Source organism: Phyllobates terribilis, unplaced genomic scaffold, assembly GCF_046119375.1.
Source record: "Phyllobates terribilis strain yellow unplaced genomic scaffold, ASM4611937v1 Scaffold_3__8_contigs__length_932513732, whole genome shotgun sequence".
NCBI classification, from domain to species: Eukaryota; Metazoa; Chordata; class Amphibia; order Anura; family Dendrobatidae; genus Phyllobates; species Phyllobates terribilis.
The window spans coordinates 449,013,210-449,023,591 of NW_027362763.1; positions in this window are offsets into that span (position 1 = coordinate 449,013,210).

The window sequence follows — 10,382 nt, forward strand, 5'->3', positions numbered from 1 at the left end:
AGATGATTGAAGAAGAGGAAAATGGCAGGTCTGCAGCAGCACATAGATGTAGGCATCAAAGTCCACAGCAGGCAGCAATGTAATGTGGACAGACTCCAATAAAAGTTTTTGATGCTCACAGCAAATGATGGGTTAATCAGAACTGATGCAGGTTATAAAATCCACATTAGATTGTAACGTAGTGCAAACTGTATCTAATAACAAGAAATCCTTTATTGAAATTAGGAGTGATAGCCAAAGTTATATTAAAATATATTTTATTGGTACAAGTAATTAAAATGTGAACACATAGTAAAATGCAATTAAAAAGGAGAATGTCAGACAAAGGCTTTAACAACACAGGCAAACCCCAAGATAAATTACCAACACAGTATATATACAAATATATAGCAATATTATGTTATAAGTACTTGAAGGAGGCTACATATAAAGTATTTAGTGGAAATACATCCTACACAATACAAATGGATAAGAAGCGCCTACTAATAAATATGCCTAATATGCAGTGGGTTAGTATGTAATGTAACCCATAACAACCATAAGTTTATAATAAGATCAAAGGTCTTAAGGGATCAATATAACCATTCCAAAGTTATACTTAGCAGACATTTACAAGGGTATCTTTAGAAGGTAACATGGTAAATGAAGGTAAATGATGGTAAGTAAATATTTCAGTCAATACAAAACCTGTATAGTAGCCACAGGAAATCCCTGACGCGTGTTTCGCTTTCTCTAAGGGGAGTCTCTAATAACAGTTCATGATGCTTGCAGTAAACAATGGGTTTTAAATAGGTAATGTAAAGTAAACAATGGGCATTAAATAGCTAATGTGAACAGACTCTAATAATGGGTTAACTAGCGTGTCTGGGGGTTTGTAGAAGTCAAAGTCCAAGATTGTTCTTGTGTAGTATGAACAGTCTGAAAATGATGCACAATAGATGACATGTTGATTCTGTTGGCACCATTATAGTCAATGACGCCGTCAACGCATGCACCCAAATCTGGCTAATGTCCATGTGTTGTTTACATTTTTAATTTTAATGCAAAGTTCATGTACACTAGTGCTGATACAAGGCACCAACAGCTAGAGAAAAACGGACCCGTAGAAGTTAGAAGTTTGGGTTCGTCCGGTTCTGCCGAACTTTAGTTCAAAGTTCGGTTTGGTTACCAGAACTTGACCCGAACTTGAGCACGGACCTGAACCCTATATAAGTCAATGGCGACCAGAACTTTGGTGTTGTAAAATGGCTGTAAAGTGGTTGTAGTAAGGGCTAGGCTGCTGAAAAAAGAAGCAAAAAGGGGGTAAGAGAAGGACAATTGCCCTGCAAACAAATGTAGATAGGGAAATTACTTAAAATAACATATAATAAAAAATCAAAAATAATCTTAAACCAGGAGGGGGAGGTCCAAGTCGAGGAGTGGAGCAGTACATTGCTTGTGTAGTTTACTGTATTTGTTAATAAATAAAAAAAAAAGAAAAAAAAAAACGACTTTGGGTTCCCCCTATTTTTAATAACCAGTCAAGGGAAAGCAGACAGCTATGAGCTGGTTTTATTATGCTAGGAAGGGGCCATATTAATTTCAAACTAGATTTGTCTGCTTTGCCTTTGCTGGCTATTAAAAATGAGTGGACCCCCAAAAAATGACATGGGATCCCCCCTATTTTTAATAACCAGCTGTGGGCTGATATTAATAGGCTGGGAAGGGCCATAGATATTAGCTCCTTCCCAGCTTAATAAGACCATCCCTCAGCCACCCCAGAAATGGCGCATCCATTAGATGCGCCAATTCTGGCACTTAGCATCAGCTCTTCCTGATTGCTCTGGTGCATTGGCAATCGGGGTAATGGGATTGTGGGTTGATGTCAACAGCTGGCGCTGACATCAAGTCCATGGGTTAGTAATAGAGAGGCTTCTATCAGACATCCCCATTACTAACCCTTTAGTCAAAAGAAATAAACACACACAAAAAATTTCTTTATTTGTAAAAATCACTTTTGTGTGTGTGTTTATTTCTTTTGCCTACAGGGTTAGTAATGGGGGTGTAATTTCTGGGGGGACTGAGGGATGGTGTTATTATGCTGGGAAGGGCCAACATCCATGACCCTTCCCAACCTATTAATATCATTCTCCAGCTGTCTGCTTTGTCTTAACTGGTTATTAAAAATAGGGGTGACCCCACATCATATTTTCTATGGTCCCCTCATTTTTAATAACCAACAAATGCAAAGCAGGCAGCTGGGGGCAGATATTAATAGGCTGGACCCTTCACAGCAAATAAGACCAGCTCACAACTGTCTTCTTTCCCTTGGCTGTTTATTAAAAATAGGGGGGGGGGGCACGTAATTTTTTTCAATTATTTATTTATTTTACACTGTCCCTCACTCGAGCAGCGTTGCCCACTCGTGATCTGGCAGTTATACAGGCCGAGTCACAGGTGGCACCGCCAATCACGGCCATGCCAATGCTTGACATAGCTGTGATGGCTCCAGAAGTGCCCACAGCTTAAAAGCTTGTTGATTGGCTGTGCTGTAGCCTTTCAACATGCTTTGTTAAGCATCCGAACTCTGAATAGTAACACGGACTCCTAGGAGAAGTCCTTGTTTGGAGTTCAGCACAGGACACACAACTTTACAGTTCTGGTTCGCTCATCCTTAATTGTGATATTTCAAGTTAAGCATCATTTATGCAGATACAAATTCACTTATTATCTGCAACAATGTAAGAAAAATGTGTTTTCCACCCACTGAATTCACACTGATAGATAGATACCCAATGTGCTATTGTATATTAATATGTAGGCCCAAAGAAGTCTAGGGTGAATATACAGATTGTTACAGGCATAAAGATTGTTACAAGCAATACATTTGAGGTGATGAAAAAACACTGTAACTATGTCAGATTCAAAATAAAAAGAAAGCTTTAGATATAAAATATATCCTGGAAATGTGCTTACATCCCTATAACATCCGGATTCTAGAAAAATTTTTGCACTCACTCTATGTGACTACAAATTGCCAAAACAAGACAATGTGCATATTGCATACTATCATGATTCCCCCTTACGCGTTTCGAACTGAATGTTCTTAATCATAGTATAGCATTTTTTTAAACATCATGAATTTTTTAAAATAATTTTTTAAAATAAAAGGTTGTTTTTAAGTAATTGAAATTCACCCTGGAATTGTTGCTGGATATACTCCTTGAAACCATATCTTGCCTTCTTGCCAACTTAAGCTTCACATCCCTGCACTACGGTGGAACAGAAGATTTTTCAGGTGAGCTGCATGAATACTTTTTTTCAATTATCATGATTTCCCCGTATTCCCAGTGCATGAAAGCTGTGGTCATATGACCTCGAGTATGTGATTTGCATATTTGTGGTCACGTGACAATTACATTCTCCTGCTTTGTTTAAAGCCTGGAAAATCCCTTTAAAGAGTTGTAATAGGTTTGCATTAAATAATATCAGTAAGAATCCTGTTGTACCTCATGTCTATCATGACTTACCTCATATTATAATCCAGGAGGAAAAAGGAAAAAGAGGGGAGCGGATATACTCTGGGCTCTGCGATGGAGGAGACCAGACTATTCACAAGATGTGACGTTTAATGGCCATTAAACATCTCATCTTGTGAAAATGTAAAACAGATGGTTAATAATTACATACCTACACGCCCTCTGAGGAAGCAGGGTAAAACGCGCGTTGGGACTTGGGACACTGTTGGTCAGGCGAACCTCTCTTTATATAGGTATTGTGGTAAAGCGACTTGCTCGGCTCTCCCAGAGGCAGACACAGGACACACATCTCGAGTTAACTTCCTGCTGGTTTATTTAGACGGCATAAGCTCCAGCAAGGTTCCACAAAAATAAACATGCCCTCTCCGGGGTATATGAAGTATAACAGAGTCCAGTAGCGAGCGAGGCTTCGCCCACTCCGGGTAACACAGTGAAGTCACACCAAACACCAGTCCTTCGGTGTTGCTCTCTGGCTTCACCAAACACAGCCTGGAGACTTCCCTCTCCAGACCACACACTCCAGAAAAAAAACAGTGACTGAGCATTTCAACTCGCTCAGCCACACCCTGAGGGGAGGTAGTGTGAATGGCTTCCCACCCTCTTTGCCATTCACAAAAAAACTCACCCTTTAAGTGAGTTAACCCTCAGCATATAACATGCTGGCAGAAAGTTTGTAGGTTTCAGTTCACACAGGCTAGCAGCCGGAGTGACACATACCTCCCCTTGTATAGTACGACAAAGACCCACACAGGGTCGAAATGTTGTGTGTTTTGGGATGGCGGAATAAATACCTTCCCAGAGTCTAACAGTCCAAGCACCTTTTCTCCATTAATGGATACGACACACGCTTCCGCCCCCCTCAAAGGGTCGACAGTCCACACTGCAAGCTGGATAAGCATAATAGGAACACCGTTTGCCTAGGCTGCAGTCCATGGGCTCAGGGGACATATGACGCCAGGCGGCTACGTGTCCAGGGTTGTGACACCGCCAACAGACTATATCCTTAACAACAGTCCTTCAGTGGAAGTGGGACGCCCTCCAGTAATGGCTCTAAACCCCTTCTGTGGTGAACCCGCCCCCTTTTGGGTATCCCAGTAAGGGGAAGTGACTATATCCAGTTTCCCCAGGGATTTCTCAACCACCTGGTACTTCTCTATGAGGCTGATGAAGTCATCTGCGTTCTGGGGATTGCCCTGGGCAACCCAAGTCTGTACCGACTTGGGAAGGGAGTGCATGAATCTATCAATCACCACCCGCTCAACCATCTGGGCTGGAGTGGAGGACTCTGGCTGCAACCACTTCTGAACGAGATGCTGTCGGTCAAACATCTGCGAGCGAGGGGGCTTGTTGCTAGCATACAGCCAGTGGTGGACTCATTGGGTTCTCACCTCCATATTCACTCCCAGACGTGCCAAGATCTCTGTCTTTAGTTTGGCATATTCCTTGGCATCCTGCAGTGCCAAGTCATAATATGCCTTTTGGGGTTCACCCGACAAATTTGGCGCCCAAACTTCTGCCCACTGTTCTGTTGGAAGTCTCTCACGATCAGCCACCCTCTCAAAGACTGTCAGAAAGGCTTCTACATCATCCCCGGGGGTCATCTTCTGCATGGCCCGTGTTACCGCCTTCCTGACGTGTGAGTCATCAGTCAGCCTTGGGGGTGGGGCGGACGCCGGAAGCTGTATCTGCTATTGCTGATCCTGCTGGTGCAGCTGCTGCACCTTTTGCTGCAACTGGATCTGTTGCAGCAACAGTTTGGTCGTTTACTGTTGAGCTTGCTGCTGCTGTAGCTCCCGGTATTGCTGTAACTGCTCCCAATGCTGCTGCTGCATGCTCTGCTGGCTCTGCAAGTGTTGTTGGTGCTGCGCTTGTTGGCTTTGAAGCAAGTGTTTGAGGAGCTCCTCCATGCTGCTAGACATCTCAGGCTGGCTGACGGCCTTCACCCAGGACATCCACCGTTCTCTGTGGCAGGTACACGTGTTCCTGGAATCTTGCTAGCACTCTCACAACAACTGTGGTAAAACAAATTGCTCGGCTCTCCCAGTAGCAGACACAGGACACACGTCTCGAGTTAACTTCCTGCTGGTTTATTTAGATGGCATAGTCTCCAGCAGAGTTCCGCAAAAATAAACAGGCCCTCCCCGGGGTAACGGAAAAACAAAAGATAAAGTATAACAGAGTCCATTAGCGAGCGAGCCTTCGCCCGCTCCGGGTAGCACAGTGAAGTCTCACCAAACACCAGTCCTTCTGTGTTGCTCTCTGGCTTCACCAAACACAGCCTGGAGACTTCCCTCTCCTGACCACACACTCCAGAAAAAAAACAGTGACTGAGCATTTAAACTTGCTCAGCCACACCCTGAGTGGAGGTAGTGTGAATGGCTTCTCACCCTCTTTGCCATTCACAAAAAAACACATCCTTTAAGTGAGGTAACCCCCAGCATATAACATGCTTGCAAAAGTTTGTAGGTTTCAGTTCACACAGGCTAGCAGCCGGAGTGACACATACCTCCCCTCGTATATAACAACAGTCACTCTGTCACAGAATGTAATTATCAACCATCCTTTTTACATTTTTTTGTACAGTCCTGTTACTTTGTTTTTCCATATGTGGCTAATATACATGGACATAGTAAGCTGGTAGGATAGATTCCATGCCAGAAACTGTTGGTCTTAGTACTATAGTTTTAACATAATATCACTGATTGCTACCTATTGTCCTATATATTATACCAGCTGTTAACTCCTTACTAATTTCAGTTTGGGTTCAGCATTGTGCATTTTGCATACATGTATTGAGGTTGACTACTGATCTTATTAGTGTAATATATCATTACTATGAAATGAAAGTCACATGTGCTAAATAATTATACATAGCCTGACCCACTTGTATCACTTGAGGTAAACTTGCCTTTTAATCTTGTTTAATTCAAATTTTTTAAAAATATTTCCATAAAGAAGTGTTTTATATCTTGCACTTGTTTTATCCTTCTGGGTAACCCCAAGGGATTATGTGTTGCCATTGTCCAATCAGTGTTGTCAGCATCAGACTGCATAGGGACTGGGACCCCCTTACAAGTTCTTAGTTTGTTCCTAAATTTTTAGGAGGAATAACAGAAAAACGGCAAAACATGAAGATCTAAAAAATTTTCAGAGTTGTTATTTCCGTGGTATACAAATATTTCTAAAAACATCAGGAGAGCTGACAGGTAAGCATTATTGTCTGCCAGCACAAGGAAAAAGAAATCCCTCAGGGGCTGTAGAGGAAGAAATCAGTACAGGAACGAAGCTATACTTGTATATGAGAGTTTGTGAAGGCAACAGCATTCTGCTCACACAGAACTCACATCTATCGTGTATTTCTGGGAGAGATAAAATCACATAAAAAATAATTTGAAACTAGGAATATTTTGCAAACTCAATTACAAGGAGAGATCTGAAATTGAATAAAAGGGTGGATGTTACAACTCTGTGCAATTTTTTATCTTTGAAGTAACCATTACATTGTAAAAATCATCTTTTCTATGTCAAAGTCCCTTTAGTCTTATTGTCCCTTCAATGGAGAACAAAAAAACCATAGAGACACTGATGACCCACAGTTTCCTATCTGATCTGCTTGGTACTCTATGGATTAAATTTTACTGCTTGATATCGGCACTGGCTAAATATAGAAAAGTTTAATGCTACTAAGTCTTTGGGTGTCAGAAAGATGCAACATGTGTATAATGTTTGGGTCGATGGTATCCAGCTTAGAAAAAAAAAACAAATTGATCAGCAGCATAACTGATATACAGTATGTGAAGGAGCGGCAAAATGCTCCTAGACTCCTCTTGCAGCAATGTATCTCCCAAAATCCAACATGGCACCACGTCTTCCTTTTCTGCAGATGTGCTCTGATACACATTAGATCATTTTAATAAATATTCCCTCCAGAAAAAAAGCAAAAACTATTATGAGTAGAATAAATTTAAGAGCAACTTGAATAAACTGATTGAAGATGTGATTTTAGTTCCCTAAACCTCTGCTTGTAAAGTTTGCTATTTTGTATTCATTTATATCATGAGCACATACAACACCAATAAAAACAGTGCACTAGACAAATTCGAGGAAGTAGCCCAATAACGTTCTGCAAAATAGGGAACACTTAGCTCTCTTATTTCTGTTAAATTGATATTTTTGCCTTGTATTTTTGCTTATATATTGCCTTGTGCTTTTTCTTATATACAGTGGGGGAAATAATTATTTGATCCCTTGCTGTTTTTTGTAAGTTTGCCCACTGACAAAGAAATGAACAGTCTATAATTTTAACTTTGAGAGATGTTATCCCAAAAAAATTAAGAAAATCACATTGTATAAATTAGATAAATTTATTTGCATTTTGCAGTGAGAAATAAGTATTTGATTCCTCTGGCAAACAACACTTAATACTTGGTGGCAAAACACTTGTTGGCAAGCACAGCAGTCAGACGTTTTTTGTGGTTGACGATGAGGGTTGCGCACATGTCAGGAGGAATTTTGGTCCACTCCTCTTTGCAGATCATCTCTAAATCATTCAGATTTTGAGGCTGTCGCTTGGCAACTCGGAGCTTCAACGCCCTCCATAAGTTTTCTATGGGATTAAGGTCTGGAGACTGGCTAGGCCACTCCATGACCTTAATGTGCTTCTTTTTGAGCCACTCCTTTGTTGCTTTGGCTGCATGTTTTGGGTCATTGTCTTGCTGGAAGACCCAGCCGCGACCCATTTTTAATGTCCTGGCGGAGGGAAGGAGGTTGTCCCTCAGGATTTTACGATACATGGCTCCATCCATTCTCCCATTGATGCTGTGAAGCAGTCCTGTGCCCTTAGCAGAGAAACACCCCCATAACATAATGTTTCCACCTCCATGCTTGACAGTGGGGATGGTGTATTTTGGGTCATAGACAGCATTTCTCTTTCTCCAAACACGGCGAGTTGAGTTAATGCCAAAGAGCTCTATTTTTGTTTTATTTGACCACAGTACCTTCTCCAAATAACTCACAGAATCATCCAATTGTTCATTGGCAAACTTCAGATGGGCCTACACATGTGCTTCTTGAGCAGGGGGACCTTGCGGCCACTGCAGGATTTTAAATCTTTAAGGCGTAATATGTTACCAATGATTTTCTTGGTGACTGTGGTCCCAGCTGCCTTGAGATCATTAACAAGTCCCCCCCCCCCATGTAGTTTTAGGCTGATCTCTCACCTTCCTAATGATCAAAGATACTCCACGAGGTGAGATTTTGCATGGTGCCCCAGATCAATGTCGATTGATAGTCATTTTGTATTTTTTCCATTTTCTCACTATTGCACCAACAATTGTCTCCTTCTCACCCAGCGTCTTACCTTTGGTTTTGTACCCCATTCCAGCTTTGTGCAGGTCTATGATCTTGTCCCTGACATCCTTAGAAAGCTCTTTGGTCTTTCCCATGTTGTAGAGGTTAGAGTCTGACTGATTAATTGAGTCTGTGGACAGGAGTCCTTTATACAGGTGACTATGTAAGACAGCTGTCTTTAATGCAGGTAACGAGTTGATTAGAAGCGTCTAACTGGTCTGTGGAAGCCAGAACTCATAATAGTTTGTAGGGGATCAAATACTTATTTCTCACTGCAAAATGCAAATAAATGTATCTAATTTATACAATGTGATTTTCTTGAATTTTTGGGGATATTCTATCTCTCAATGTTAAAATTAACCTACCCTTAAAATTATATACTGTTCATGTCTTTGTCAGTGGGCAAACTTACAAAAACAGCAAGGGATCAAATAATTATTTCCTTCACTGTAGCACCATTAAATCCACAGAATAGTGTCATGCGCTTTTGTACATGTATTGTGATATGTGAAGTGTGAACTATGTCATGCATTTTACGAATGTAATGTGTAATAATGCATAATGTTTTAGGTTATGGTGCTGCTGTGTAGGTACTGTAAAGGTAATGCCTGGTGTGAGTAAGGTACACTCCAGCATTAGTATAGGGTAAGCATAGGATAACACACAGTTTAGTGCTTAGGTTAAAGAAAGATAGTGACTGTAGGTACATTAGGGCAAGATATAGTTAAGTGTTTGGTTTAGTCCACATTGGGAGGGGTTAAGGCCAGTAAAAAGAAGACTGCTTCCTATTTCTAGAGGAGAGTTTGCAAGTGACAAGGTAAAGTTTAAGGTGCAGTGGGCTGAAGCAGAAGTGAGTACAAAGTGTTCTGGGTGGCATGAGGCCTTACAAGACTCCCTGCAGACATTCCTGCAACGCCCAGAGCCTACAGCTTGATACAGGTGCTATGGAGATCAACTTAACCCCCTCCATACAATGGAAGATGGACGTGGAACTCCACGAGGGAAATGTAACAGATCTGGGATATACTGCGGGACTAAACGGGAAATCCCTGGGGCTGACAGGATCAGTGGATGTAGGGATAGCTCAGGAAGAACGGTAAGTAAAGCGGGACATGTACTGCATTACTGAAAGAAGAAATGGAGGGCCCTGTGCCCAATACTGCGTGCTACAATCTGATGTACTTGAACTGCTCAGTAAACTGTTGACTGTTGAAACAATCTGGGTATCCCCTGATTTGTGTGAGACTGTTCCTGATGATGGAGACCAGAGGACAGCGGAGGCCTGCGGCCTGCAAGTGAGTTTAACGCACCCCACCTTATACAGCACACTGGGACTGGGACACGGTTTTCCTGTAAAGTGCTAGGGCGACATGGTGCTACAGCTCGACCATGGCTACCCACCTCTGGCACATTACAAATACACTATTACAATATCTCACTGAATACAAGAACAATTTAAAAAATTTTGACAAGACTGAGTTTCACAGAACATTTTTTAACCCATAACATGAAAGT